An 8,815-nucleotide genomic window follows, 5' to 3' on the forward strand; every position below is an offset into this window, starting at 1 on the left:
GCCTGTACCCCCATTGTATCTAGAAAGTAACTAACTTGCTTTTGATTTTACAGGCTCATAGGCAGAAGAGACTTGCCTTGTCTCAGATGAGACTTTGGACTGTGAACTTTTGAGTTAATGATGAAATGAGTTAAGGCTTTGAGGGACTGTTGGGAAGGCATGATTGGTTTTGAAATGTAAGGACATGAGATTTGGAATGGGTAGTGGAAGAATGATATGGTTTGACTCTGTGTCCCCATGTAAATCTCATCTTGAATTGTACTCCCACAATTCCCATGTGTTGTGGGAGGGACCTGGTGGGAGATAATTTGAATCATGGGGGCAGTTTCCCTCATACTGTTCTCATGGTAGTGAATAAGTCTCATGAGATCTGATGGTTTTATCAGGCTTTGCATCTCTCTCATTTTCTCTTACCACCACCACAGAAGAAGTGCCTTTCACCTCCTGCCATGATTCTGAGGCATTCACCCAGCCATGTGGAACTGTAATTCCACATGAATGTGGAATTCACCACATGGTGAACTGTAATTCACCAGCCATGTGGAACTGTAATTAAACCTCTTTTTCTTCCCAGTCTTGGGTATGTCTTTATCAGCAGTGTAAAAACAGACTAATAGAGAGGTGATCTGGGGCTCCCCTGCCACAGGCCCACAGAATGATGAGATATCTGGCTAAACATTATTTCTGGGTGTGTCTATAGGGATGTTTCTAGAAGAGATTAGCATTTGAATTAGTAGGCTAAGTAGATGAATCTTTAAATGTGGGTGGGTATTATCTAATCCATTAAGAGCCTGAATAGAAAAAGAAGATGAAGGAAGGCTGAATTTGCTTTTTGACTGGCTGCTTAAACTGATACTTTGACCTTCACTTGCCCTCAGTTCTCCTTGTTCTTGGGCATTCAGACTTAGACTGGGATCTACACCACCAGTTTCCTGGGTCTCCAGCTTGCAGATGGCAGAGTGTGGGGCTTCTCAGCCTCCATAATCATGTGATCCAATACCTAATTATAAATCTCATATGTATATATATTCTATTGGTTCTGTTTTTCTGGAGAATTTTGACTAATACAGCTACAGAAGTATTTAGTCACCATGATGCAAAACAAGATATATAAATAACAAACAAAACTTTGCTTGTGAATGCTTTTAAAAGGGTCAAGAATTATTGCTTCTTGTAGTCCTCACTACTCCTAATTTTCTTACAGCTGTCTGCTTCACTTATTTTGTTACTATCCTAGTCCCTCAATTAACGATTAAGACATTAAGGAATAAAATAACAAACCAAGAACGACTGTAGAAATAATTCAGAGCGAAGAGACTAGACAGAGATTAAAAAGATAGAATACAGAAGTTGAAATCGGGGAGCTGGTGCCAAAGAATATAATTTGAGTCACTGTAAATTACAAAAGATGATCTTAAGGTAGATGAGTTCACCCTCTGTGGCTTTGCAGCCTGGTAAGAGAAGCAGTGCAAGGGTGACAGTTTGAGAAACATTGACTTAAAAGAATGTAGTTAGGAAGAGTAGTTCATAAAAAGACCTTGAGGGTGGGCTAGTGTGCAATCTCTGCCTATCTCTGCCCTTCTTGAATGACATTTGACTGTGAATCATGATTAAGAGAAAGAAATGGGGGGAAAATGTCTCACATACACTAAAAATGTCCTTAGAGTCAGAGAGTTACACTCAGCTCATTTTAAATTCCACTTCCTCAAAAGTAAATAGGAGAGCCCATCATGGCCAAATTAATGCATGGTACTATGCAGAGCCAAGGCCCTTGACCCCCTGGAAGCTCAAAGATTACTGATATGAGGCAGATTAATAGGGAAAAAAAAAGGCATATAAATTTATTTTATGTGTTTATGAGGGAGACTTCAGAATGAAGAGCCAACCACCCACTGAGATTCAGAAGCTTATTTCCCATCTTGGCAAAACAGGTTCTGGGAGGTGGGAGAAGAGGGATTCTCAATAAAGATTCTCTCAATCTTTATTGAGAGACAATAAAGATTGCTAGGGAGAATGAATGGACAGGGAACAGAGATTAACTGGTAAGTAGATCTCTTTGGAATTTGAATGAGTCTGAGAGACAGCCATGATCTCATGTGTGCTTAGATGTGGTTACGTTCTTGGTCTGTTTTTCTGCAATAGATAATTAGACAACAGGGAGGGGAGAAAAACAGTTGTTCCCATTGGTCATAGAGAAAATTCAGAAAACAACTTTGACCTTTCTTTCTCCTTTTTATCCTATATTTTATCCTTTTATCCTATGCTTTGGGAGAGATATGTGTGTTGGAGAGGCAGACGGGGGTGTCAGAGGGACTTTAAGCCTTCTTCAGTCCAGTCTGTCAAAATACCATATTTTGAGGTATTGGTTTCTGAGCTCCAAGAGTACTTCTGGCAACCCAATAATTTGGGTCCCTTTAAACCTAGTATTGTTTAGATAATTGTTCACATTATTTAGTGGAAGTGGGGAGAAGTTGATTTCATTAAATCGTTATTTAAATCATGCTATGGTCTGAACACATGTGCCTCCCTAAAATTTATATATTGAAATCTAACCTCTCAAATCATGGTAATAAGAGATGGAGTGTTTGGAAAATGACTAAGTAGTGACAGTGGAGCCCTCAGGAAAGCGATTAGTGCCCTTATAACAGAGGCTCAACAGAGCTCCCTGGTGCCTTTCTGTCATATGAGGGCACAGCAAGAAAGCATCATCTGTGATGCAGACAGCAAACCCTCACAAGACACCAAATCTGCTGGCAACTTGATCTTGAACTTCCCAGCCTCTGGAACTGTCAACAGTGAATTTCTGTTGTTTATATATTACCTCGTCTAAGGTATCATGTTATAGCAGTCCAAATGCACTAAGACAAATCACGTAAGATAAATATTAACTAATTTTTTTCCAATTTTTTATTGCAATAAAATAGACATAAAATAGAACTTACCATTTTAAGCAGCTTTAAGTTTGCATTTCAGTGGCATTAAGCATGTCATATTGTGCAACCACCACCATCTTCCATTTCCAGATCTTGCAATAATGAAACTTTATACCCATTAAAGACTAACTCCCCATTCCTCCCTCCCCCAGGTCCTGGCAACCAGTATTATAGTTTCTGTCTTTATGATTTTGACTACTCTAAGGACCTCATATAAGTGAAATCATATAGCATGTACCCCTTTTTTTTGACTGGCTTATTTTACTTAGCAAAATAACCTCAAATTTCATCCATGTAGCATATGTGAGAAGTTCCATTCCTTTTAAGGCTGACTGATAAGGAGGAACTTACTTCTGTCATTTTGCTATTTTTTTTCTATATGCCTTATGGCTGTTTTGCCCTTTATTTCTTGTATTACTGTCTTCTTTTGTGCTTAGTTGATTTTTTGTAGTGAAATATTTAAACCCCTTTCTCATTTCCTTTTGTGTATATTCTACAGCTATTTTCTTTGTGGTTACCATGGGGATTACATTTAACATCCTAAAGTTATAACATTCTAATTTGGATTTATACCAGCTTAACTATAATACCATATAAAAATTGCTCCTTTACATCTTTCTCCCCACTCCTTTCAGTTTTTGATGTCACAAAATTATATCTTTATATATTGTGTGTTCAAAAACATAAACTCATAATTTTTCAAAACGCATTTGTCTTTTAAATTGTGCAGAAAGCAAAATGTGCATTTACAAACTGTTGTTACAATAATACTAACTTTTATACTAATAATTGCCATATTTAAAATGTATTAGTCTCTTAATATATCCTAGAGGGGGATGTATAGCTACTGCTACGTTAAGAGCTAAAAATGACCACAATTAACCACAATTTACTATACAGTCCTTCCCCTGGAAGTTGCAAGCCTTCAGTACTCTTCAGAGTTCCCAGATTGTTGTATCTGAAAGATTTTACCAGTGCAATTGTTGTCTAGGTGGGGAGAGAGAATCCTGGTGCTTCCCATTCTGCCTTTTTCCCTGATTCTTACTGTTAAAGAATACCTGAATATTTTAAAAGAACAAAGAGCAGAAAATGAGTGTCTCCTTACATTCCTTGCCTCTGATATTCCTCTGTATCTTCATAGCTTTGATTATATTACAGTTTATTGCTTGCTATATGTTTTCCCAGAAATTTTGTCTATGCTTTTATATGAACATTAGTACATCATTCTTTATTTGGATAAACTGCTACACACTTTTACATTGTATAGTGAAAAATTATCCTTACCAAGGAGGAATCTGAACTTCACCCTTGGCTTTTGGTAAAAGATCTCTAGGCCCTAGAATGTCATGACTAATAGGAGTGTCTTTGTTCGCCTTTGGGGGCTTTAGCCACTGGACAGTCTAACAATGTGATTTATGATGGGGACTTTGGGCTGTGACATAAAGTCCAAACTCCAGAGGAACTGATGACCAAAGGTATTAGCCAAATTTCCAGGAAGGGCTTGAGATTTAAGGTGAGTCATGCAGGTAGTATGTGATTGAGCTCCAATAAAAACTCTGGACACCAAGACTTGGGTGAGGTTCCTTGGTTGACAATACTCTGTGCATATTGTCATATAAGGTGACCAGGAGGAGGCAGTGCCATCTATGACACCACAGAAAGAAGACAATTGAAAGCTCCCTTTTTGGATCCTTCCCGGATTCTAGCCTGTGTGTCTCTTCCCCTTAGCTGACTGTAATCTGTATCCTTTTTCTGTAATAGATTGTATTGTGTGTATAATTACTTTAAATAAATTCTGTGAGTCCTTTAAGCTAATTATCAAACTTAAGGGTGGTTGTGGAAACATTTGTAAACTTGTAATTGATGTCAAAAGTGAGGATGGTTTTGTGTGGGAACTGTGCTCTCAAACATTATAGCTTAGATAACTCCAGGTACACATAAATGTGGATCTCCTTGTTAACATGAAAGTTTAAGTACAGATTTTAAAAAGTTTCTTTTATTCTCTTTTCCAAAAAATGTATTTACTAGCTCTATTTACGTTTCTTTTCTTTCTTTCTTTTTCCGTTTCCTTTCTTTCTTTTTTTTTATAAATTGTAGAATTAGCTTGTCAGAGTTAACTAAGAATTTGGTTAGTATCATGTTTGGGACAACAGTGAATTTGTTTATTAACATAAGAACATTTATAGATGTAGCATGATATTTACTTTTTCCATTCATGAATTTTGTATGTCTATTTACTTTAGTCTTCTTTTATGTTCTTTGGTGTATTAAATATGCTAGGTACATTACTAGACATTTTATATTTTTGTTGCTAATTCAAGTGATATTTTCCCTTTACTTTTTCTTATTGTTTATTTCTGTTGTATAGTTAAAGTAGTGGGGGTTTCTTGCATTAATCTTTTGTATTGATTTTTTGTATAGATCTTTTATATCCAGCAATGATAACAAAAGCCAGTTACTAATGTTGAGAAATTTTCAAGTGAGTTCTCCCAGATTCTTTTTTTTTTTAGAGACGCATATCATTTGTAAATCCTTATACTTTATTTAGTCTTCTCAAATATATGTGCTTTTTATTTATTTTTTCTGATTTACTTCATTGTCTGGGATATCCAGAAAGATAATAAATGACAGTGACAATTGGTACTAGAAAACTAAATGTTTGTGTTCCCCCCAAAATTTGTAAGTTGAAGCCAGATTCCTCATGAAATGATATTTGAAAGTGGGGCCTTTAGGGGGTAATTAGGTCATGAAATTGAAGCTCTTGGGAATGAGATTAGTGTCCTTATAAGAAGAGACACAGGAGAGCTTCTTTTTTTCTCTTTTTCTCCACCATTTGAGGAAACAAGGAAGTGGGCCCTCACAAAAATCTGATCATGCATATCCAATCCTCCAGAATCGTGAGAAAAGAAATATTTCTTGTTTAAACCACCCAGTCTCTTGTTTTCTTGTTATAGTATCCTGAACTAAGACAGTTAACATCTATAATTTGTTCCTGAGTTCAATGTAATTTTAAAAACTATTTACCCTTAAGTTTTGCTGGGAAATTCTGATATACCGATATTATCAAATAAAAAAAGTTTTCTTCTGCTGCTATTTGCTAGTATGTATTTTTTAATTACATCAATTTTTTCATCTATTAGTTTTTAAAATTCATGAATGCAGTGATATATATATAATTTATATATATTATATATATATAATTTGTATATATTTTGTGTGTGTGTGTGTATATATATATATATATAAATAAATTTTCTTAATTTAGAACTCTCTTTGTATTCCTTGGAAAGAAGCCCTTCTTGAGCAGAATACATTATTTCTGCTGTCCATTTTTGTTTTTAATACTTATGCTTATTTTGTGATATTACTTGAGAAACTTTCCAATCTTTTGTATACTCTGAAAAGTTAATGATGTTGAGACATGTTGGCATTTTGTCTCTTTTTCAATTATAACAGTTGTGGAGTATTGGAATATATTTATTTGTAGCATATATCTGTCTGTAAAAATGTACGTGTGCAAAAGTAAATACTTTTCTAAGAACAGACATGACCAATTAGGCTGTGTACACACAAAATATTCAAGTATTAAATGACTCTGACAGTGAGTTGTAAAATCTAAGGTTAGTCAGTAACACATCAGTGTGTCTCTGTTGAACCATAGCTCCTTCTGTGCTAGGCACAGGAGTGAAAATAAACATGAAAGTTATTGCTGCCACATTAACTGACTTCTTACTCAGGAGGGCTGTGCATTAAAAATTGAGTAACTTAGCAATAGCCTTGATAATATGAGATTTGATGTTAATGATCAGAGCCTTCAAATGTCATACTCCTTGATTCTAGTATTTATCATATTTAACTAGAATTTAACATCTCCCCTCTATCTACCCAAAACACTCCTTTCCTGTGTTTTCGAAGTAAATGGCATCCAACAATTATCATTAGAATTGGGAATCATATGTAACTTCTACCTTTCCCTTATGTCCATATTGCACTGATCTCAATTTCTAGAATTCTACCATTTAATCTCTTGGAAATCCCTTTACTCCACATTAATTTACTCTTAGGTCTTTATAGTTTCATTTCTTACTGTCATAGAAGTTGTTAATTAAATACCACAAATAAATTAGGGGCAGGGATTTAAATATTGTAAAAGAAACCTTATCTGACCCTAAATGTTTCCTACAAATTGCTCGTAAAATTTCTGAGCCTAATATTTGTATAGGCAGATTGTAGGATATCTTTTCATATTTTTCTATGGTTATTACTTAATTCATGTTTTTGAAATGTTGTTGAGTCAACTTTTAAAAATTATACGTTATATTTCTAGGTTTCCAATAATTACTTTTGATTTTGAAGCTTAATCTTTTTTTCAACAATGTCTAGGGTTAATTAATATTTGTGTTCTCTATCTGATCAAAATCCAATCTGAGAGTCTTTGCAGATTGAAAGTTTCCAATCTGAAAGTTTTACTTAATGGGGAACTTCTCTTCCATCTGCCTCTGCACAATTTTCTATGTAATAATCATCTTGGACTTTAGGTTCATGTATTATCATTGGTATTACACATCAAAATTTATTACAACTTCACTGTTTTTATTGGAGTTTTCACTTTGCATCCTCTCTTAAATTTCACATATTATTTTTCTTGATTATATTTCACTTTGCTGCAGAAATTCTTCAATTATGTCTTAATATGTAATAATTTGCTCATCTATTTGACCAAAATGTTGGCTCAGTACAGAATTCTTGTTTCAAAAGTATTTTCTAGGTTTTTTTTTTTTTCCAAAAGATTGAAGATATTACTCCATTCTTTCTAGAATATAGGCACCTCTGAGAAATCTAACACAAATCTCTTTAAAAGTTTTTGTAATTTGATTATTTTAAGGGTGGATTTTAGATTTTTTTTCTTTATTCCTTGAGTTCTTAGGTAAATCAGAATATGTCTATTTCTTTTTAAGATTCCTGTTATTTGGCACCTAGTGACAATTTAAATATAATATTTGATGTCCTTTTTAGCTCAGTGGAAAGGTTTTCTATTATTTCCTTTCTTTGGTTTTCTGAATTCTTTCATTTGAAACTCCCTTTAGATGGAAAATGGGTATCTTGGATTGCTCTCTATGAAGCTTCATTTATTTACACTTTAAATTTTGTTGTCATGTTGCTCTTTATTAATTGTGACTTACTAGGATTTATTTTATTTTTCAGATCCTTAATTTGTTATTTAGCCATTTCCTTTTTCTATTTAATCTTTCTTCTAATTTTTATTTCTAATTTTAGTTGCCTTTTTTATTTTAGCAATTTATTCTACAGTAAAGACACTTTATATTTATCATTGCAATTGCAATGAAAATTGTTAATCATATTTAGTTTTTCTCTGAAGCTGTTAATTAAATTATTATGAAAATTTCTGTTTTTCCTTGAAATTTTTTTTTCCAAAATCAACTCTTCTTATTTGTTTATCTTGATCATTCTGTTTTAGTTTATTGCTTTTCTTTTTATTCTTTTTGTTTGTTTGTTTGAGATGGAGTCTTGCTCTGTCGCCTAGGCTGGAGTGCAGTAGTGTGATCTCAGCTTACTGCAACCTCCGCCTCCTGGATTCAAGCGATTCTCCTGCCTCAGTCTCTCAAGTAGCTGGGACTACTAGCATGCACCACCACGCTCAGCTAATTTTTGTATTTTTAGTAGAGACGGGGTTTTGCCAGGTAGGCCAGGCTGATCTCGAACTCTTGACCTCAGGCGATCCACCCACCTTGGCCTCCCAAAGTGCTGGGATTACAGGTGCGAGCCACCACACCCAGCCTATTGCTTTTCTTTGAAAGTCTAGTGGCACTTGTCTGCCAATCTGATTTAGGAATGAAGGACTAGGTAGATTAATAAAGGCA

This window comes from Papio anubis, chromosome 1, assembly GCF_008728515.1.
Source record: "Papio anubis isolate 15944 chromosome 1, Panubis1.0, whole genome shotgun sequence".
In the NCBI taxonomy this organism is placed as follows: Eukaryota; Metazoa; Chordata; class Mammalia; order Primates; family Cercopithecidae; genus Papio; species Papio anubis.